Genomic DNA, 23,711 nt, shown 5'->3' with positions numbered 1-23,711 from the left:
ATCTTCCTCCACTATTGTAAGTAAACCTATGTTCCTCCCTCTTCTTAAAACACATATTCAACACAGCCATGTCCATCCTTTTGGTGAAATCCACTATCATCTGACCTTCTTCATTCCTCTCCTTGACACCATCCCTACCCATCACCTCCTCGTCTCCTCTGTTCCCTTCACCAACATGTCCATTGAATTGCGCTACAATCACCACTTTCTGTCCCTTGGGTACACTGTTCATCACTTCATCCAACTCACTCCAAAAATCTTCTTTCTCATCCATGGCACACCCAACTTGCAGGGCATATGCACTAACAACATTCATCATCACACCTCCAATTTCCAGCTTCATAATCATTACTCTGTCTGACACTCATTTCACCTACAAAACACTCGTGACATACTGTTCCTTCAGAATAACTCCTACCCCATTTCTCCTCCCATCCACACCATGATAGAACAATTTGAATCCACCTCCGATCCACCTGGCCTTACTCCCATTCCATTTAGTCTCTTGCATGCAAAATATATCAACCTTCCTTCTCTCCATCATATCTGCTAAGTCTATCCCCTTACCAGTCATACTGCCAACATTCAAAGTTTCTACCCTCATTTCCACTCTCTTTACTTTCCTCCTATCCTCCTGCCTCCAGACACATCTCCCCCCTCTTGTTCTCCTTCTTCTTTGGCCAACAGTAGCCCAATTTCCACCAGAACCCTGTTGGCTAACAGTACTGGTGGCAGTCGTTGTTAACCCGGGGCTCGACTGATCCGGTATGGAAATTTGTATTGTTGTCCACATATTGATTTGGCAAAATTTTACAACGGATGCTCTTCCTGACGTAACCCTCCCTATTTTTCCGGGCACAAAGAAACACACTGGTTTGTGCATTCCCAATTGCTGGGTTTCCTTTTTTATATCTATGTATTTCTAATTTTACTGTAATTATTATTATTATTATCGTCCTTTTTTCATTTTCTTAGCATCTCCCTCTCTCTATTTTTCAGTTCTTACTTCAATTTTGAAATTAGGGTTAGTAACCCTAATTTGAGTGGAGTAGTTAGTGGAAACTTAACGTATGATATTTTTTGTTATTGCTTTCGTTGTATTTGTGTTTTGGATGTCATGTTTACATAATTACTAGATGGCTGGGGATTTCATTTCAGTTATTATACTTTGATATTTGATTTTTTTGACTATTTATTTAACTATTTTTGACTATTTATTTTAACTATTTATTAACTGATCAAAAAAATTGAGTAAAAATTGAATCCCTAGTAAAATCCTGAATACGTTTAATATGTGCTGGAAATTTTTGTGGACATTAAGTGAATTTTAAGATTTGGATAAACATTATATTACTGCATATATACAAATGTAAAATGACAAGAAATACTGTATACCGAGGCTGCAATTGTGGGAAGAGTTTGACTTAAAGGTTTGCACATGGGATGAAGAAAGGTCAAAGCTTTGAGAAATAGGGCAACTATGGATGAAACACCCAGGTTGATTTAGTGATACAGTATGTGGTCAGCCACCCTAACTAGTAGACAGTTTCTTCTATCCATGAATGCAAGTCTAGAGGTGCAACAAGGTATTGTGAACTTTCAATTTTGTTGATACTTGGAATTCTCCTATTTTTGTATAATTCTTATGCATGTTATTTTGATACCTTTGGTCTCTTTGCTATTATTATGACTGCCATTTTTGTTGTTTTTGGACAGCACTATTTGTTTCTTCCATCGTTAGATCAAGGGTCTGTTCCAGAAAGCAGGATTAGTGTAAAAGTTTGATAAGTAAGTCAGGATTCATGGAAATTGGTCTAATTCTATTCCAGAAATCCTGGATTTACCCAAACCTGCCTGATTTGTGAGGCTAAAGATGTGGATAACTCGCTAACCCTGCTTTTTGGAATGAGATCATGATTTTCCTATTCCAGAAGGAATGATTTGTTGAAATTCAGCTCAGTTGCTGTGGCAACCAATGTTATGAAACTAACCTGCAAATAGCTTTGAGGTCACAATCATTAAAGAGCAGAGCATCCAATCATAAGATCAAAGTCCATAAATATCCTGTCAGAAATGTTGATCCCAGCTTCTCTTCCTGAACAAAAAATGGACATAGAAGCACAACCCCTTCACCAAATTCTGCCCAGAAAAATGTAATCAGAAAACAACCAGAAATTCTGGTATGACCATTGAATAATCTGTATGTTTGTTACTGTTTTACATCTGAGACTTACTGGCCTTTTTATATAGGGCAGTTTTCCTCACAACATTGGAGATTCCACACATCTGCAAAGAGATCACACAAATATGCCTAACTTTGAAGCAGTGTGTGCTCATACACCTGCATTGGATGTATTCCCAAGACAGAAAAAAATAACCACCATCAAAAAGGAATTCCATAAAGTCAAAGATAGGGCAATTCAATCAAAACAACTGCAACATTTCTGAGCTATAATAACTGATAATAGACTAGCTGGTGGAACTAGTTATCCATTCAGTGGAGTTCTTTGCCTTTTAAAGAAATGCCTCTAAAGACTCTCCTTTTCAGCAAATACCTATACCCAATATGTTTTTAAAGCAGTTTCGATTTGAGGTTCTGTAGTGCAATAAAGCAACAATATTACTTCTGAATTGTATTGTAGTTCATTTCACTGATAGCATTTACAAATGAAACACAAGTATGCATATCATATCTTCAGCACAATTGTCAATATATCCTCCTATCCATTTTTAAAATAATATGAGTAGCCACGCACATAATTAGCGTACAAATGTTAAAGCCAAATATCCAGGGTCTCATGTTTGAACAGGGTAAGTTACCATTCAAACCTGGGCACTGTTAGTCCATCCATCCATCCATTTTCCAACCCGCTGAATCTGAGCACAGGGTCATGAGGGTCTGCTGGAGCCAATCCCAGCCAACACAGGGCACAGGCAGGAACCAATCCCAGGCAGGGTGCCAACCCACCGCAGGACACACACAAACACCAAGGCCAATTTAGAATTGCCAATCCACCTAACCTGCATGTCTTTGGACTGTGGAAGGAAACCGGAGCGCCCAGAGGAAACCCACGCAGACTCCACGCAGGGAGGACCCGGGAAGCGAACCCGTGTCTCCTAACTGAGAGGCAGCAGCGCTACCACTGCGCCACCCCCACTGTTAGTCTTTTGTTGCAAATTTTTTACATGATAGTAATTAACCTTTGATTTATTTTTGCATGTCATTACCAGACAATACAGGATTCAGTGCATCTAAAATAATGTTTGACAACTATTTTAGTAAGGACTAGAACAAATCTGCATATGTTGAACACTTAATGCCATTGATCTTAGACTTTTTTGGAATTGTTGATATTACAAAACCAGAACACAATACTTACCTAAGAGCAAATAACGTTTCAAGTAGATTAATACTTGTATCATCAGGGGTACATTTTGTACAATGTAATAATTTGCCACACAAAGTTTGCATGGATTTTATTGATAACTCTTTTACACATTCACTCTATCAGTGATATTCCTGTAAACCGTCTCATTTTCCTAGACAGCTTCTGCTGTATTTCTTCTCCTTTGGAGGATATGCTGATATCTTCATGCACTGCTACCAGCAGTGCTCTGTTGAAGGTTGTTCCATCCATTTCACAAACATGTAGTCTGTGGTTGATCGGATGTACAATGATCAACTTCTAGGGGCTTGTAAATTTTGCTGTGAATTCACATTAATCTATTTATTATGTGAGAAAGACTTAACTCGTCACACCTGACTATCATGGAATCACTGCTCAGAGAGGTTATGTTTTGGTTAGCTAATTGCCCTTTGCCATGTTAGCCATACACTTTAAAACAAAACCTGCTTATTTTGAATGTTGGTGTACATATATTCATTTTCAAGTGCAATACTCAGATAACAAATTTGTTGATAAAGGCATAATATCTATCATGTGACAAGGAGTTCTAGTAGGGATAGATCATTAAAAATCACTAAAAAGAAGAAACAGGTGAAAGATGTGCTTCCATCTTTATTTTTAAAAGTGAATGTACACAAAAATTCTCCTTACCCATGTTTTTTTTTTTTCCATAGGAACCATTTAAAGTGCAAAATGTGTATTGTAATATACTGTATTAAGCCTTGCAATGCTCATAAATCACAAAAAACATAGTTTGTCTATGTCCCTTAATGTTTATTGAATGAATATGCATCAATAGCTTCAAATACAGTAGGTTTATTTACATTTTATGTATTGAATGGAAACAAGATGGTACACATAAAGAAGGGTCAGGGGACCACCTCGGTAAACCCTGTTTAATGGACGTTGTTAAAAAAAAGCAGAGCAAAATAACAGAAAAATTGGAACATCAGTCCAAGACTGACAGCCTATTATGGGCTATTATGGGCTTGATCTTTCATTGAAGCAATTCATTGTCTCCAAAGGAAGTCTTCTCTTGTTGGGAGCAGAGTCTATAATTAATGCCTATTTCTGGCTATTAGTGCTTTTAAATAGACACTAGACCATAAGGGATCAGGTTTCTGGTGGTTGGATGGAAGTAATAGTTCTTAGCTTTCTTCTCTTCTACTCAATGGGAACAAAGGCAGATGTGGTTACTGTCAGTGTTACATGGAAAGACTTCCTCATCATATTTACCTGATTTACATGTGAGAGCGACTCAGACTCTGGGCATGGAGCTACATCTATACAACTCACAGACTCACAGAGACGCTTTTAACAGTTTTCTCATGTAGAAAGTCATACCTTCTGCCCAATCTGAAATAGAATAGATCTCATTTTCCTGTCAGTGAATTTTTTGGCAAAAGTTACAGCTATTTATAGTGAATCTTTCAATTTGTCCTTTAAATGTGTTAAGAATTCAGATAAATTAAGAGTTTACTGATTTATACAATGTTTCATATCCATATAAATATTCAAATGGAAATGTTTTTGTTGCAGAAGTAGCTAAATGTTTTCTTAAGTTATCTGCATTTAATATCAGATTGATAGGTAATAGGAAAGCATGTTAAAAACTAGTCAAGGTTCGGGTTTTCTTTTTTCCACTGACCATTACTTTCCAGATGATATCTAGAACAAAGATGTAACTGTATATCAATACCATTGAAAAAACTGTCAAACCTTTAAAATAAATTGTGACCTACTATCAGAAATTATACTTTTTAGAAAACCATGAAATCTAAACATTTCTTAATCAGTTCTTTAGCTGTAAATAATTTCTTTAAAGGAATTAGGTGAATGCTGCTTCAAAAATGATCAGCAGTTTCTAGGATTGTGGTATACCCTTGAGATGGGTTAATCATTACAAAAATCAAATGTGAATACTTCTAAAGGTCAGTGAGGCAAAGTAATAAAATATAAAACTCCAAAAGAACTCAGTAAGAGATTTTTAGTTCTGCCATAAATTTCACAGTAGAATAATCTTTTATTTCTTTATTTCATGGTATGCCACCAAAACATTGTCTAATTAATTAGATTGCTCTTTTAACTCCTGTGTATGCTACTTTAAAAAGAATTACTTTATCAAAGAACACTTTCTCTAAGAGGTTCTTGCATAAAGTGCCAGTAGATGATTTTACTGATTAGCATTATGTTTAAGACTTCCAGTGCCCACCAAAATCTCCACAAAGATAACAGCTAAAAAATTATCTTGAGGTAAAATTGTCTCAGGCTCAGTAATTGGTTATTTTTCTTCAAATACCTTGGATAAGAATTAATCTATAGATTTTCACCTCCTGCTCTATAAGAAATCACAAAGTTACAGTTGCTAAAAAAGTGACCATCTTGTCTGTCTAGTATTAAATCTCTTGAATGTTTTAAAACAGGTAAACTTTCTGAAGGTCAGTAAATATAAGAAATGGATGCTTACCTCCCTCTATCCAGTGCTTTCACTCCTTGAGAGTCAATTTAATTGCCAGTAGTTCACGATTACCATCACAGTAACTCTGTTATGTAGAAGATAATTTCTTTTAGTGTAAAAGGCACAGAAATGTAATTGCCTCATGTCAGAAAATTATTGTAGTAACCAGTACTCCAGATGCATTAACTTTTAACTCAAATGGTAAATTGGTATCTGAAGGATGAAGAATGGGAGCTGCAATTTCCCCGTGACCCTGTGTTCGGAATCAGCGGGTTGGAAAATGGATGGATGGATGGATGATTGATGAAATTCACATTTTTTCAGTTGTATGACTAACTAAAGTTTATATAATCTTGATAATACCACACTAACATGTTGAACACATACAGTACTTAATGTCAAAATCTTTGAATATAATCAATATATCATTAATATATAGTAAGACAAATGTCCAGAATGTTTTTCCTAGTCCAAATGGAATGACAAGATGTTCATTATGTTCCATTGATGTGTTAAATGCTATTTTCCACTCACCCTGTGGTCATGTAAAATGAACATAAAATGGAGGAGATAATTCAAAAACATAATACAAAATGGTGTGAAGGTAATTTGACCACTATGCCCAAAAAATAAATAAACGTGTATATATATATATATATATATATATATATATATATATATATATATATATAATATATACATATGTATTAATTAAAGGAACACTTTTTAATCAGAGTATAGCATCAAGTCAATGAAACTTCTGATATATTGATCTGGTCAGTTAAGTAGCAGAGGGGGTTGTTAATCAGTTTCAGCTGCTTTGGTGTTAATGAAATTAACAACAGGTGTACTAGAGGGGCAACAATGCGACAACCCCCAAAACAAGAATGGTTTAACAGGTGGAGGCCACTGACATTATTTCCTCCTCATCTTTTCTCACTGTTTTTTCACTAGTTTTGCATTTAGTTATAGTCAGTGTCACTACTTGTAGCATGAGGCGATACCTGGACCCTACAAAGGTTGCACAGGTAGTCCAAGTTCTCCAGGATGGCACATCAATACGTGCCATTGCCAGAAGGTTTACTGTGTCTCCTAGCACTGACTCAAGGGCATGGAGGAGATTCCAGGAGACAGGCAGTTACTCTAGGAGAGCTGGATAGGGCCATTGAAGGTTCTTAACCCATCAACACGACCAGCATCTGCTCCTTTGTGCAAGGAGGAAAAGGATGAGCACTGCCAGAGCCCTACAAAATAACCTCCAGCAGGCCACTGGTGTGAATGTCTCTGGCCAAACAATCAGAAACAGACTTCATAAGGGTGGCCTGAGGGCCCGACGTTCTCTATTGGGTCCTGTGCTCACTGCCTGGCACCATGGAGCTCGATTGACATTTGCCATAGAATACTGGAATTGGCAGGTCCACCACTGGCACCATGTACTTTTCACAGATGAGAGCAGGTTCACCCTGAGCACATGTGACAGACATAAAAGGGTCTGGAGAGGCCATGGAGAATGTTATACTGCCTGCAACATTGTTCATGAGGTTTGGTGGTGGGTCAGTGATGGTTTGGGGAGGCATATCCATGGAGGGACACATAGACCTCTACAGGTTAGACAACGGCACCTTGAGTGCCATTAGGTATCGGGATGAAATCCTTGGACCCATTGTCAGACATTATGCTGGTGCAGTGGGTTCTGGGTTCCTTCTGGTGCACGACAATGCCTGGTCTCATGTGGCAAGAGTATGCAGGCAGTTCTTAGAGGATGAAGGAATTGATACCATTGACTGGCCCCCACGCTTTCCTGACCTAAATCCAACAGAACACCTCTAGGACATTATGTTTCAGTCCATCCAATGCCACCAGGTTGCACCTCAGAGTGTCCAAGAGGTCAGTGATGTCCTGGTCCAGATATGGGAGGAGATCCCCCAGGACACCATCCATTGTCTCATTAGGAGCATGACCTGATGTTGTCAGGCATGCATACAAGCTTGTGGGAGCCATACAAACTGCTGAGTCTGATTTGGAGTTGCTACAGTGAAATTTCGGCAAAATAGACTAGCCTGCCGTATCATTTTTTCACTTTTCGGGGTGTCTTTGAATTCAGCCCTCTGTAGGTTGATAGTTTTCATTTTCATCAAACAATGTGGCATCCTTTCGTTCCTAACACATTACCCAGTCTATATCAGTATAGATATCATGTATGATTTTTTTCCCCATTGAGATCTGATGTGTTTTCAAAGTGTTCCTTTAATTTTTTGAGTAGTTTTATATATAATATCTATTTAGTTATATTTGTGCTCCAAAATTATTGCACCAGTTTTACTTTTGACACATTGGGCAATCTAATGAATGCACACAGAGCCTGTGCCTTGGGAAGAGGGCTGTTATGCTTTTTGGCATTTTTTAACAGGCAGTTCAAAATTTTTATGTACAGGATAATATCTGTTTAAATTTGTTATTTTTTTTGTCATTTTTATAATGTTATTGTGCCACCATTTTGTTCATTGTTTTTGATCACAGGTGTCACCATTTTGTGTTTTTTTAATGGCCACAGTTATATCTTAATTAACAACAGTGTTTATGATGCTGTTACTAACATTCAAGTTTCTAGATTCTTTGCTAACTTAATGCAGCGTGCTTGTTTATTTCAGATCAATTTAGGGCAGGGGTCCTCAGTCACGGTTCTGCAGGGCTGCAGTGGCTGCAGGTTTTTATTCCAACTAGTTTCCTAATTAGAAAGCAGTCCATGCTGATAATGAAACTTGGTATTGAACTGCTTGGCTTGTTAAAGCTTGTATTCATCCAAGAGCAATTTTAATTGCACTGTACAGTTTCCTTCAGTGAGAACACTATCGAAGTGTTTTGTGGACCAGAATAGATTTAAACTTAATGGTCCTTCCAATTCCCCTCTCATTCATTTCTAAACATTTTTATCACCGATACTTCATGGTAAGCACGTGAGCGGGAGAACTGCTGGTTTATTGGTTATCTGCATCTCATTATTAACTAATGTCTGATTAAGAAAACAGGCAACAATTAAAACTTAAATGCAGCTGCTAAAATCTAAAATAGGCAAATAAGGGTTCTGAATGGTAACAGGTAAGAGAACTAAAATTAAGCCCAGAAAACGCATTGCTTTAGAAGTAAATAAAAGGGTTCTAATTAAGAAACTGGTTAAGGTGAAAACTTGCAGCCATAGCAGACCTCCAGGGCCCTCATAATGTCATGCATAGAATTCACACTAAAACATGGCATACAGACAAAACGGAAATTTTCGTATGCACAAAAAAATCCAGATGCATAAATCTGTGCATTCGCCAACTTCCACGTTCTTCCACTACATAAATCCTGGTCAGCGTGAAAAGTAATGCATATGTGCACACCAGCTGCCACACCCCAACTCCTCCCAGAATTACGCCTCTTTGAATATGCAAATCAATATAAATAGCCCTTAAGCTCAGTGTTCTGTGAAAGGCAATAGCAAAAGCACGGGGAGAATATAGAAGAATTTCAGCGAATACCAAGTGGTGGCAAGGAAAAACGTACTATTTGTTGGTTTAAACAGTGGTATAAACAACAAAAGGAAGTTGATCGAATGACAGAGTGTCGGAGAAACTCGAAAGCTCAAGTTCACAAAGTCGCACAGTGCCTGAAATAAAAAAAGTTGTCAGATATCAAAGTCGCCTTGAAAAGGCGAGTTGTATCCCATTGTCTGAGAGTCATATGGAAGCTTATTAGGGTACAGAGAAAAGAAAAAAAATAGGGACACAGTGGGAAAAAAGCTCGAAATGTCAACTTTAATCTCGAAATTTCCACTTTAAACACGTAGTTTATTTTGTCATTAAAGTAGAACATCATAAACTTCATCTTACAATCGTTTAATTTACTACTTTCTCAAATCCCATCGTAACTAAAGTAGCATGTTAAATGCTTTGTTTTGTATGTGTTCTTCTTTGTGCTCTATGTGTGTGAATCACTACGTACTTCTTAAACGGGCATTCTCTTCCTCCAACAGGACACAGATTCCGTTACATTCGTGATATTACAGTTCTCTGAATAATTTAAATACTGAGATGTACTGTATACTTGATATAATTTCAGTATTCATATCATATCAATTGACGCATGTATTAAACATGGGAACATGGTGGCGTAGTGATAGTGATGAACTGGCGCCCCATCCAGAGATTGTTCCTGCCTCATGTAAGATGCTTGCTGTGTCGTGCGCGACCTTTGATGAAATAATTTATTAATAATAATAATAATAATAATGCATTTTATTTATAGGGGCACTTACATTAGCAGTAAATATCAATGTGCAACATAAAAATATTAAACAAAGGCAAGGCCAGATAAAAACACAGATGAAACAACAATAATTATAGCATATATTATTGCAGCAGTACTGTCTCTTTCAAACGTACCAACCCCCAATTGCTGCCCTTCCTTTTCTTTCTCCAAGTACTCAATCGTCACACAATCAGCTCAGTAACAGACGTTAAGCCATCTATAAGCGTAGAACTCCGATTCTTCAAAACTTTTAAGGAACATTGAAATATCTTCGTAGTACATGTTTAATTATTCTATCCATATCCATCCATTCTGTCACGCCAACCCCAGCAAGAATACAGCGCGAGGCAGGAACAATGGGGTGCCAGCTCCTTGCTAGCACTGTGACACCGTGTCCTCACATGTTTAATTATTAACAATATAGATTATTTAAATGAAGTTAAAGTTTTAACTGTGTAATATAATAAACATATTTTGCTGCATTTCATCTTAAAATGATATTGTCATCATATGTAAATACAGTGGCTCAGGTTGTGCAATATTATAACTGTATCACAAGTTTACAGTGAGGTAATTGTACTTATAAGTACAAACAGTTCTACAAGGAGCACTTGATGGACTGATTGATTGCGTTTATAGTTCTTGGGATGAAACTGTTTCTGAACCGCGAGGTCAGTACAGGAAAGACTCTTTGCCGTATGGGAGCAGTTCAATAGACAGCATGGCTGAGGCAGTGTGTGCTTGATGCTGTATATCAGACCATTTTCTTCTACTCTCTAATATAGAAATAATGATAGAAAACACTCATGAGAAGCATATTGTTAAAAAACGCTTCTTTGACTCATCAGCAACTTTAAAACTTACTAACATTCTAACCAATCAGTCCGTTTATAGTGCCAACTATAATAGCGAGGAGAATGTAAATAGTAAGGTGGAAAGATTTAATACTAAAGTGAGGGCTGCTGTTGACATAGTTGCACCTGAAAAGACAGTTAAAAAATCTTCTAGCATTGTTATACCTTGGAAGACCCAAAGAGTGTCTGATTTAAAGAGAACATGCAGTAGAGCTGAGCGTAAATGGAGGAAGACTAAACTAACTATTGACTATGAGATATTAAAAGTTAAAATAACAGAATACAATAACACAGTCTGTCTTGAGAGGCGCTGCTATTTCTCTAAGATTATAAATAACAATGCTAGTAATCCCAGAGTCTTATTTTCGACAATTGATCATCTGTTAAACCCAGGTAACTCAAAGGAATGCCTCCTAAGTACTTCCAGTAAAACCTGTGAGGCTATCGCTGTATTTTTCAATCAAAAAATTAATGATATTAGAAATAACATAGTATATCTCCCAACACTAAGGATCCTCCGAAACCCCAGTACTCCATAATAAATAAATTAGAGTCTTTCACTAGGATAGATTTACCTGATTTACATAAAATAATTTCTCAAATGAAACCATCCACCTGTGCCCTTGACCCAATACCAACAAATTTTTTCAAAGAAGTATCGGGCGTGCTTAGTGATAATGTTCTTGACATAGTAAATTCGTCATTAGATACGGGGGTCTTCCCAGACTGTCTTAAGACTGCGGTAGTTAAACCCCTACTTAAGAAAAATAATCTCGACCCCTCTGCTCTTGAAAATTATAGACCCATCTCTAACCTGCCTTTCTTAAGTAAAATTCTAGAGAAGGCAGTCATTATGCAGTTAAATGAGCACCTCAATAAACATGCTATTCTTGATAAATTTCAGTCAGGTTTTAGAACAAATCACAGCACAGAAACTGCACTCGTTAAAGTAGTAAATGACTTGCAGATAAATGCAGACAGAGGCCATTTATCTGTTCTCATCCTCTTAGATCTGAGTGCCGCATTTGACACCATTGATCATAATATTCTTAAGAATCGCCTTAGTCAATGGGTGGGCCTCTCTGGCAGTGTCTTAAATTGGTTTGAATCCTACCTGGCAGGGAGAAAATTCTTTGTTAGTTGTGGTAATTATAACTCAAAGACACATGATATTCTATATGGTGTTCCACAAGGCTCTATCCTGGGTCCGCTGCTCTTCTCAATCTACATGCTTCTATTAGGTCAGATTATCTCGGGACATAACGTGAGCTACCACAGCTATGCTGATGACACACAGCTGTATGTATCAATAGCACCTGATGACCCTAAATCTCTTGATTCGCTAACACAATGTCTAACCTGTATCTCAGAATGGATGAATAGTAACTTTCTCAAATTAAATAAAGAAAAAAACGAAATCTTAGTGATTGGCAATAATGGATACAATGAGGCTATTAGAAATAAACTGGATGCATTAGGATTAAAAGTCAAATCGGAGGTAAAAAACTTAGGGGTAACCGTTGATTGTAATCTGAATTTTAAATCGCATATTAATAAAATCACTAGGACAGCATTTTTTCACCTAAGGAACATAGCAAAAGTTAGACCTCTTATATCATCGAAAGATGCAGCGAAATTAGTTCATGCGTTTGTCTTTAGTCGGCTAGATTACTGTAATGCACTCCTCTCAGGACTACCCAAAAAAGACATCAATCGTTTGCAGTTAGTGCAGAATGCAGCTGCTAGAATCCTTACCAGGAAAAGAAAATCCGAACACATTTCTCCAGTTTTGATGTCACTACACTGGTTACCTGTGTCATTCAGAATTGACTTTAAAATTCTGCTTATGGTTTATAAAGCCTTAAATAATCTCGCCCCGTCTTATATATCGGAATGTCTGACACCTTATATTCCAAATCGCAACCTCAGATCCTCAACTGAGTGTCTCCTTAGAATTCCAAGAGCAAAACTTAAAAGAAGTAGTGAGGCGGCCTTCTGCTGTTATGCACCTAAAATCTGGAATAGCCTGCCAGTAGGAATTCGCCAGGCTAATACAGTGGAGCACTTTAAAAAACTACTGAAAACACATTACTTTAACATGGCCTTCTCATAACTTCACTGTAATTTAATCCTGACACTCTGTATATCCAATTCATTATAATAACTATTCATTCAAAATTTGTACTAACCCCTACTCTCTCTTCTGTTTCCTTTTCCGGTGTCCTATTGGTGGTGGCTTGTGCCACCACCATCTACCCAAAGCACCATGATGTTCCAACAATGATGGATGGATTAAAAGCCAGAAGTCTGTATAACCATCAGCATCAAGTGACTCCGTGAGAACCCTAACTACAAAGAGGACTATTTCATTTATGTTAGGTAGAATGCCCAAAGGGGACTGGGCGGTCTCGTGGCCTGGAACCCCTACAGATTTTATTTTTTTCTCCAGCCTTCTGGAGTTTTTTTTTGTTTTTTCTGTCCACCCTGGCCATCGGACCTTACTCCTTTTTATGTTAACTAAGGTTGTCTTATTTTAATTTCTTATTTGTCTTTTATTTTTCTTTTCTTCATTATGTAAAGCACTTTGAGCTACTTTTTGTATGAAAATGTGCTATATAAATAAATGTTGTTGTTGTTGTTGTATACCGATAATTCTCTTTCTGATCAGCTGCTATAGAACTGTGATTCCACACTCAGATATAGTGATATAAATACTCCGAGTGGTGCAGTGAGAGTAACACGGAAAAAGATGATCTGCTGTGGCAACCCCTAGTGGGAGCAGCTGAAAGAAGAGGAAGAAGAAGGTGCAGTGAGAGTAACAACGCTCAACGCTAAAGCAGCTATGGTATTTGAAATAGTTTGGCCATTCCGTGGACCATTATATTGTTATAGATTAATTACAATCAGATGCCTTAAACTAATAAACAATATGGGTTAATTTCAGTGTATATGATAAAGCTGCGTCAGGGATGTAGATCTAAAAAAGAAAGGGAAACCAAACTGGAACAAAAGCACTGCTTTGACGCTGGGTGCCGCCAGTTTACAAAACTGAGCGGAGAACTTGCATACGCCAGGGTTTGAGCTAGCATGAAAATGTGCACAGCTTTACGCCAAGTTTAGGTTTTATACATCGCGATTTGAGTGTGGAAATGGGAGTAGGCAACATTTTTGTGAGTACGCACCATTTATACATGAGGCCCCAGGACTGTAATTGAGGATCTCTGATCTACAAAGTAACTAAAATTTGTATTTGATAAATGAAAACACTAATAAGGCATAGAGTTAAACACCAACTATCATTATCAGCAAGGACTGAGTTCTAATTAGGACCCTGGATGGAATGAAAACCCATAGCCACTGCGGCCTTCCAGGACCGTGATTGAGGACCACTGATGTAGGGAGTTAGTATCTTGTATATTTCCTTGATTTGTCTAATTTTGATTGTTCAGTCTTTGTGGCTTTTGACCCTGCCTGTTCAAAACTTTGTTATGCTCCCTTCCTCTGGTGTAATTTGTATTATTGTTCTTGGCTAGAAGAATATCAACAATTCAGGGTGTACACAGTATGCCTTGCTCCTTCTGACCACAAGCTGCATTGAGTTAGAAAGAACAAGAGTTAGGGAGAAAGAAATTTCCCTCCATCTTGAACCACATGTCACTATAAGACAGACAGAGCAAAAGTAGAGGAGGTGCATCAATCCCACAACAACACACATCACCAAGAGTGATAAAGAGTTGGAGTGCAGTAAGTGTGCATCTACCTTCTCCCTTTATGTTGCGGCATAGTGAGTAATAACGAAGAAAAGTCTGACAGGAGTGACTCTTACTGCTTATTCTATAAATGGAAAAACAATGAACAAAAACATATTTACATATTAGCCTTTACATAGATAGATAGATAGATAGATAGATAGATAGATAGATAGATAGATAGATAGATAGATAGATAGATAGATAACAGACTTTGTTCCAAAAAATCCAAAATTTTACTTTTTACATGTATGTCTGGGTTATAATATTTTCAAATTGTTAATAACAATAACTCTGAGGACAGTTAAAGTGAGATGGTGAATTCATTAGATACAGACTTCCATAGAGAGCAGCAGACAAGATAAAAACACACTAGATTTGTTGCTTTAAATGATTATATCTTAAGTTATACAGCATGATCAGTTTTAGAAAAAAATAACCAAGTCTTAAAAAGTTTGGATTAAGAAAAAATGTTATGTTCAAGTACTCAGTTTTGAAAGTAATATGACACTCGTGTTTTCCCCATACTTTGTTTGCTTTAAACAGCTGTTTTGGGTCTGTGCCTTTGGCAAGGATAATCATGCTTTTTCTTAACTAAGCTTTCCTAAATGATTTGTTGCCAAAAAATGTCACCAGGGACCTTAAAGTAGGACAACAGATCTCAAGCTTACTGAGCCCCAGATTTCTTTATGTTGCTTTACTATCAAACTCAGGCATGAGAATGCAAATGTCTTTTAGAACCACATACAGTATATAAAACCTACCTTGAGAAAAATGGCCCTGACCTTGTTATATTTCATTTTGGTCCACATAACTCGTATACACAGTAACATTTAATCTAAAACAGTGTGCACTCAACTCAAAAACAGCTCACTTGTTATACATCATTTATTTTTTTCTTACAGGGCTATAATCAGAGGCCTAGCTTTAAATTTTCTGTAATTGCAACAGTGGTTATCTACTGTTCACATACATTTCCATATTTGTTTTATCTTCTTCTTCTTTTTCTTCTTCTTCTGATCTATTTAGGTGCACACCTTAGCATATTCATTTCCTCTATATGGTGTAGGACATGGTGGGCATTTCCCATTTTGATAGGCTTTAGTGGCGCACCAGGCCTGCAAATAAAACAGATTTAACAGGGTTGCAGGCTTCCAGCTGTTCCTTCCTTCACTCGCATTACAAACTATGCAACTGAACTCCAGTTTGTACCAAGGTCTGCCTGGACTTCATCTGATAACAAAGGTGTAAATCAGAGTTGCACTGAAATCTTGTTAGATGCCCTTGTACAGAGTTCTTAAGCAAGAAGGCTCGAGATGAACTCAATCAAGAACAAAGACCTATAATTCAAGGGATGACAATTCCGATGGACAGAAGAACTTGCCTATTAGAAGACAATGATTTTATAACTGGAAGTGTTTTTAAAATGTGTACATTCCCATAAAACTCTTTGCACCATCCTGAAGAAGCTCTCTAGAATATTAGCTGGACACTCACTGAACTCCCTCAGCATTGTCTTACGGCACCCTCTCTGGGATTCTCTCAGTTAGGCAAAATTACCTTCTGAGACCTGGGGCCTCATGCATAACGCCGTGCGTAGAACTCACACTATAACATGGCGTAAGCACAAAAGCGGGAATGTGCGTACGCACAGAAAAATCCAGATGCAGGAATCTGTACATACGCAAACTTCCATGTTCTTCCGCTACATAAATTCCGATCAGCGTGAAAAGTAACGCACGTGCATGCGCCTACTGTCCCGCCCCAACTCCTCCCAGAATTACGCCTCTTTGAATATGCAAATCAATATAAATAGCCATTAAGCTCAGCCTTCTGTGAAAGACAATGGGAAAAGCACGGGGGAAAATATAAGAATTTCAGTGAATACCAAATGGAGGCAAAGGAAAAATGTACTATTTGTTGGTTTAAACAGTGGTATAATCAACAAAATGAAGTTGATCGAGTGACAGAGTGTCGGAGAAACTCGAAAGCTCAAGTTCACAAAGTCACACAGTGCTCGAAATAAAAAAGAAATCACATATCAAAGTCACCGTGAAAAGGCAAGTCGTAGCCCACCGTCTGAGTGTCATATGAAAGCTTATTAGGGTACAGACAAAAAAAATAGGCACACAGTGGGAAAAAAGCATGAAATGTCAACTTTAATCTCGAAATTTCCACTTTAATCACGTAGTTTATTTTGCCATTAAAGTAGAACATCATAAACTTCATCTTAAAATCGTTTAATTTACTAGTTTCACAAATCCCATTGTAACTAAAGTAGCACTTTAAATGCTTTGTTCTGTATTTGATCTTCTATGTGCTCTGTGTGTGAATCACTACCTGCTTCTTCAACTGGCTTTCTTTTTCTCCGACAGGACACAGAATCTATTACATTCATGATATTACAGCTCTTTGAATAATTAAAATACTGAGATGTATATGTAATATCTTTTTCATGATGATAGGAATGAAAGCATGTTATTAAACATGGGAACACGGTGGCGCACTGCTTGTTCAAGTCTCACGCAAGAGGCTTGCTGCACCATGCGCGACCTTCGATGAAATAATTTATTGCAGCAGTACTGTCTCTTTCAAACGTACTAACCAATTCCTGTCCTTACTCTTCTTTCTCCAAATACCCAATTGCCACACAATCAGCTCTGTAATAGACGTGAAGCCATCTGTAAGCTTAGAACGCAGATTCTTCAAAACTTTTAAGGAACATTGAAATATCTTCGTAGTACATGTTTAATTATTCTATCCGTCTATCCTTCCAGTGTCGCGTCAGCACGAGCAAGAATACAACGCAATGCAGGAACAATCCATGAACTAGCTAGCGCTGTGGCACCGTGTCCTCACATGTTTAATTATTAACAATACAGATTATTTAAATGAAGTTAAAGTTTTATCTGTATAATATATTTTGCTGCATTTCATCTTAAAAATGATATCGTCATCATATGTAAATACGCACTTTATAAAGTGGCACAGGTTGTGCAATATTATAACTGTAGTGAAAGTTTACAGTGAGGTGATTGTACTTATAAGTACAAACAATTCTACAAGGAGCACTTGATGGACTGATTTAGTGCGTTTATAGTTCTTGGGATGAAACTTTTTCTAAACCGCGAAGTCCGTACAGGAAGGTCTCTGAAGCGTTTTGCCATGGCTCAGGCAGCGTCTGCTTCATGCTGTATACCGATAATTCTCTTTCCGATCAGCTGCTGATCCCCACTCAGATATAGTGATAAAAATACTCCGAGTGGTGCAGTGAGAGAAATATGGAAAAAGATGATCTGCTGTGGCAACCCTTAACGGGAGCAGCTGAAAGAAGAAGAAGATGCATTGAGAGTAACAACGCTAAAGCAGTTATGGTATTTGGAATACTATGGCTATTCCCTGGACCATTATATTGCTGCAGGTTAATTACAATCAGATGCATTACACTAATAAACAATATGCTGTTAGTTTCAGTGTACTGTATTTCTAAAGCCGCGTCAGGAATGTGGATCTAAGAAAGAAAGGTTGACCACACAGGAACAGTAGCACTGCTTTGACGCTGGGTGCCGCCAGTCTGCAAAACTGAGTGGAGAAATTGTGTACGCCAGGGCATGAGGTACCATGTAAAAGTGTGTGGCTTTATGCCAAGTTTAGGTTGTATACATCGCGATTTGAGCGTGGAAACATTCGTACGCAACATTTCTGTGCATACGCACCGTTTATACATGAGGCCCCTGGTCTCTGAGACCTATAAAATTATGAACCACTCTTCCTTGCAGAGCTGAATCCGACAAACTCTTTTCTGAACCTGTTTGACAAGCTAAACACTCAGCTAGTCTGAAGGCTAAGAAGCAGCCATCACTTCAAAAATGGAAATTCTGAATCTAAAATCTTGTGCCAGAAGAGTAAGCCTGAGCTGCAAAACAAAGGGTCTAACAGCACAAAACAAGCTGAGGATGCAGCATCATAGCACTGAAAAGAAGAATCATGCAGCAAAAAGAAAGAATGCACACCAATGCATGAAGAATCCTCCACTTTAATCTGGACCAACAACAAAGCAACAACTCCACACAACTTTGGACATCATCTTTAAAGACTTGGTATCATAAAACTATCTATCTGTCCCAAGATAAAGTAGAACTCTAAATACCAGTAAACAGCCAGCATATATGTTATATGTTTGTCTATCTAGTCTGACTATGTCCAGTCTTATATGTCTATATATATGCATTTATCATACCTCCATAATACTTGTGTTTATCAATAAATTATATTATTTTGTTTCTTAAAACAAGTAAGTTTTAGTTACCTAGGTATAAGTTTAAAGGCCGGAAACCCCCTCCTACAACAGAGAAAGGTTAAGTAAATAAAGTAGGCTCTTTCCCAAATTATTTGAGTAAATACTGGCATTGCCAAAGGAAAAACTGATTAAAAAATTAACTGTTAAAATTTCTTTTTCAAATCCTACATTATAATGGTATCCTCATGGGTGGGCATCTTATTTTTACTCATCAAAATCCTACAACCGATCTTATACAATTATTATGTCATTAACACTTAATTTTTCCCCTAATAAAACACAGGTTTATTCTTATAAATCAGTCTGATCGTTTGAATGATAGACCACCAGTTCAGTCTGTATATTACTGCTAAGAACCAAATTTGGTATCACCATTTTCTACTATGTGTTCTAAGCTGTGGAAACTCAAGTAAGGATGTTTTTATTTAGAATTTGAAAACAGAATAACACTGTAGACTGTTCTTCCATGATTCCATCATTGTTTTGGATAATCAGAACAGTGCTTACCCCAAGACAATGCCTTCCATAAGAAAACAAAATATGGAAGCATGAAAAGGGAATATCTTATTAAAAATATTTCCTGTGTTTATATAATTCATTTCAGGACCATACAAACTATCTCTGTAGAGGCCTTGACAAAAGAGATCAGGAGATAAAAGCAGTTATAAATGTAATCAACAGTCAAAACTGTAATACACAAAAAGTAAGTCAAAACCAAAGGAAAATGCTAAATCAAAGTCACCAAAGACTGAGCTTCTGGACTTATCGTAAGTGGCGAAAGGAACAGAAGATAATAACATGAATCAGTCTTGCGGTCAGCACCAGATACTGTAAAGACCCAGATATCAGAAATATATCAAGCAACCAAAGCACTAGGGCAAACACAAAATTAAAACTGAAATGTAACAGTGCCAATGCCTAAACTTAGAAAAGACTTACCATGATATCATATATTTGAAAGTATAAGTGTAAACTAATAGAGAGTATAAGAAACATATAGTACTAGAATTATTTGAATAGTACCTAATCAACTACATTCAAGAAACAGTGAACTCATTTGTCAAATTATTAGATGCTTACATATCATTTTCATAATGCTTCTTTTATGGGGAAAATTTTTAATGTTACACAGAAAGAGACCCAGAAGAAGACGCATGATTCTAATCTTAATGACACCTCTTTTGTGTTTGCATACATAAAAGAAACCTTCAACAGAAAATGTTTCATTTGTTGGACCACCTGCATTAGAGAGCAGAAGATCTGAAACTGGCTTTTATTTTCTCCTTTCTGTTTCCTTTTAGAGGGCGATGTAGCTCCCTAGTTGGATTAAGTTCTTTTGAAATTGCGGCGTTTTAAGTAACTGAAAAATATATAGATATGATATAAAAGGCGATATCCCTCCCATAGTGATATGGCGGTAAAAATCACATAAGAGAAAATAACTTAGCTTTCTTTAATGATGATTTATGCGGCATAACAGACGGGAAGCCATGACAAACTTTATCAAGGTGGGATCTTGATCTATACAGTCTGTCATCTTTCGTCACTGCGCTGAAAGGATTTTCAGGACGTTTGGCTTTGAAGTGTTTGGCTGCAGTCCAAGTCTTATATACTGTCTTCTCCACGTGTAGGCCCTTCCTTGGTTTCCAAACAAGGAAAGGAAAGGAATCAATTTCATCTCTAACATACAGGAATAGTCCAATGCCTATTTTCGCAGTTGTCCCCTTCATTCTCCAAATGCTAGACTAGCAGTTTTTAAATGCTGACAGCCCCTGTGTGCTAACTTTGGCCTGCACATGTGAGTGAATTTATACAATACAGAGCACAGTGACATTAAACTTTCATTCTTGTTACAATCCACCCTTTGTCACTGGATCTGTGACAAAACAATCCCTGAGGGTCTTATCTACAAAGCAAAAAGGTACTCGATCCCCCTTCACAGTGTAGACAGTTCCTCAAGAACATTTGTGGAAATGTGGGGTGTAGTGTCACTATAGCTCCTGTTTCATTCATCTAATACCACCATAAATATTAACAATGGTAAGTTACAGTACATTTGGACAAACAGTTACATTTAACATGGTGTTACTAAGTAGTAATCATTGTATCTCACCAGTGGTGTAGGTGGAGATCTCCTGTTATGTCTTACATAGTCAGTGTTGTAACTAAATATCACTGAGTCCATGCAGTGAGTACCATAGCCTCAGATTACATTATAAATCTATATAGCATCTTGATGGACTTCACTATTCTTTGGCACTCATAACATTTCTAGCTATTTCTAGTATGTTGATATATGTGCCCCACCCTTTGTTGTCTGATCCCTTTATATGAGATACAATAGTTGTAACATAAATCAGATGCTATTCTAGATCTATTGTTATGATTAGTAATTGTTCTTAACTAGTATTATTGCATAATTGTAGTTATTTGTATCCTCCCCAACTTCACTATCAGATGTTCTATTCCCTTTCAATTTACAATTTAACATCATTGGTGGTAAATTATGCATATCCTTATACATTTGAGCCCCTCTTATAACATTTTCAAGTATATTCCTAAGCTTTCTATATACATGCCTTGTCCAACCCAGTAGTTTCTAGACAAAGTCTTTTGCTTGGTGGCTTTGGAGATCCTTCTGAACAAACGTGTGACTGCTCCAGGAAACTAAAGTCTTTGCCATTACTGGAACAGAAAAACAGTCTGATTGTCATTAGAGAGCTAATGAGATGCACACATGGTGACTGTCCTTTTTGCAGAGGAACACTTCACTTGTCCTGCACTGGATACAGCAGCCAATCAAGGGAGTCCTTTGCATTCAACAGCTGTCATCTCCCTTCAGTGGCATTTCACAGCCTGTCCATAAAAACGTTGTTTCTGCAGCAAATGTCTGCACATATCATGGCTTCATATTTACTTAGCTGGACTTACAATCTTTCTTTGATTCCACACTTCTTCCACTCTGGCTTAAGTGAGTCGTTTCTTCACCAGCTATTATCAGGTATGTGCAGCAGACCAAGAGTCATTAGTGCAGTACAGTCACTTTACGTCTTCTTTATAGAACACCACCTTTTCTTCATTGATAAAACTCTACCACTGGGTTGGAGAGGCCTTAACAACCACTAAATTCAGTGGTTAAACTAAAATACTTGCTATGCTAATTAAAGAAGGGTGAAGGGTAGAGCAAATACATAACATAAAACAATTCTTTATCAATCATATGTATAATGCAATACAGCACTATTAATGAAAATCCTAGACTCTCAGTTCTCAGTCTCATATCATAAATAACAGTTAGAGATAAATTAATATGGCAAATTATTACATTTAAACCAGGCTAGTGAAAATGTTTCTTCAGTAGGATAATACACTAAACAAAATTAACACATTGCATCAGTTATACATCACAGATGTCTTAAATTATATCAGGATGTTACATATTTGAACATAAGTGTTTTCATAAAACAAAAATCTTATAAAATCTATACCCTATAAAAAAACTGTAGCTCATCTTATCAAGAGACACATCTCTTAAATTTCTTTAAGACTAGGGGGCTCCGCCCCCTGCTCGCTTCGCTCGCCAACCCCTGGTGTTGGGAATGACAAAGAGCGTAATGTATGAATGAGATATAGAATAGTGTGACGGTGTAGATGATGCAAATAGAAAGCAAACAATAAAGTATGTGGCACAGTGTAAAGGTTTATTTGAAAATTTCTTTGTACACGCCGTTTAAGTGTAAAAGGTAATTCCAGCTCAGAACTTGTAAGGTCATTTAAGATGGTTATTGTTGTGATCAGAGTCAAGTTTGTCAGAGCTTAGAAAGAGTTGTGTCTTTCCAGGAAGTAATGGAATGACTTGGGTATTTATGTTTTCCACATTAATATTTTTTGGACATAATATAGTGCGTTGTGTTAAAAGGGGCATTTGGTCTAATGAGATTGCTGTTCCAAATCTCTCTGTAACTAAGTCGTCGCAGATAAAGGTTTGAGGAATTGTAATAATATGTGGCTGAAGTCCATCTGTATTGGTGAGTGTACCATCTCTCAGTTGTAATAAGCAATTGTTATGATCTGGTTCTGGACATCGTATCTTTTTTACTAACTGTATGTTTTGAAAGCAATGCCAATTGTCTGCGTATTTTAAGGTGCACTGAACAATAGCTGAGTGCATGGCATCTGGAAGAATAGCTAATCACTGTCTAAAATCTCCTCCTCATAAAAGTACCTTTCCTCCAAATCGAATATTATTATTCATAAACGTTTGTTCATGCCATTGAACATTCATCAATAAACAACATTTTTTCAAGACGGATGTCATGTGCAGTGCCACCGTTAATGTTCATAGTGGATTCCGATTTGTAGGATCTAATGTAGTTGATAAAGATTTCACTTTCAGGTACATCGTCAGTTATAAGCTTCTGTAGATATTCAGTATATGAATGTAAAGAAGGCAGTCTAATTTGACCCTTTTGACAACAACGTGTAAATGTATAACTTGTATTGCTAGTTGTTTCTTCAGGGAAGTGAACTGAATGACAATGATTGCAAATGACATTCATTAATCCGAATGAATTTTCCTGGTGTATGTTTTGCTTGTGCCGTTTGAGAGGCGCGTTGTTGCATGTGTAGTATTTGGGACGTGTTGTTTTGGAG

Source organism: Erpetoichthys calabaricus, chromosome 6, assembly GCF_900747795.2.
Source record: "Erpetoichthys calabaricus chromosome 6, fErpCal1.3, whole genome shotgun sequence".
NCBI lineage: Eukaryota > Metazoa > Chordata > Cladistia > Polypteriformes > Polypteridae > Erpetoichthys > Erpetoichthys calabaricus.
This window is presented reverse-complemented; position numbering follows the sequence as displayed.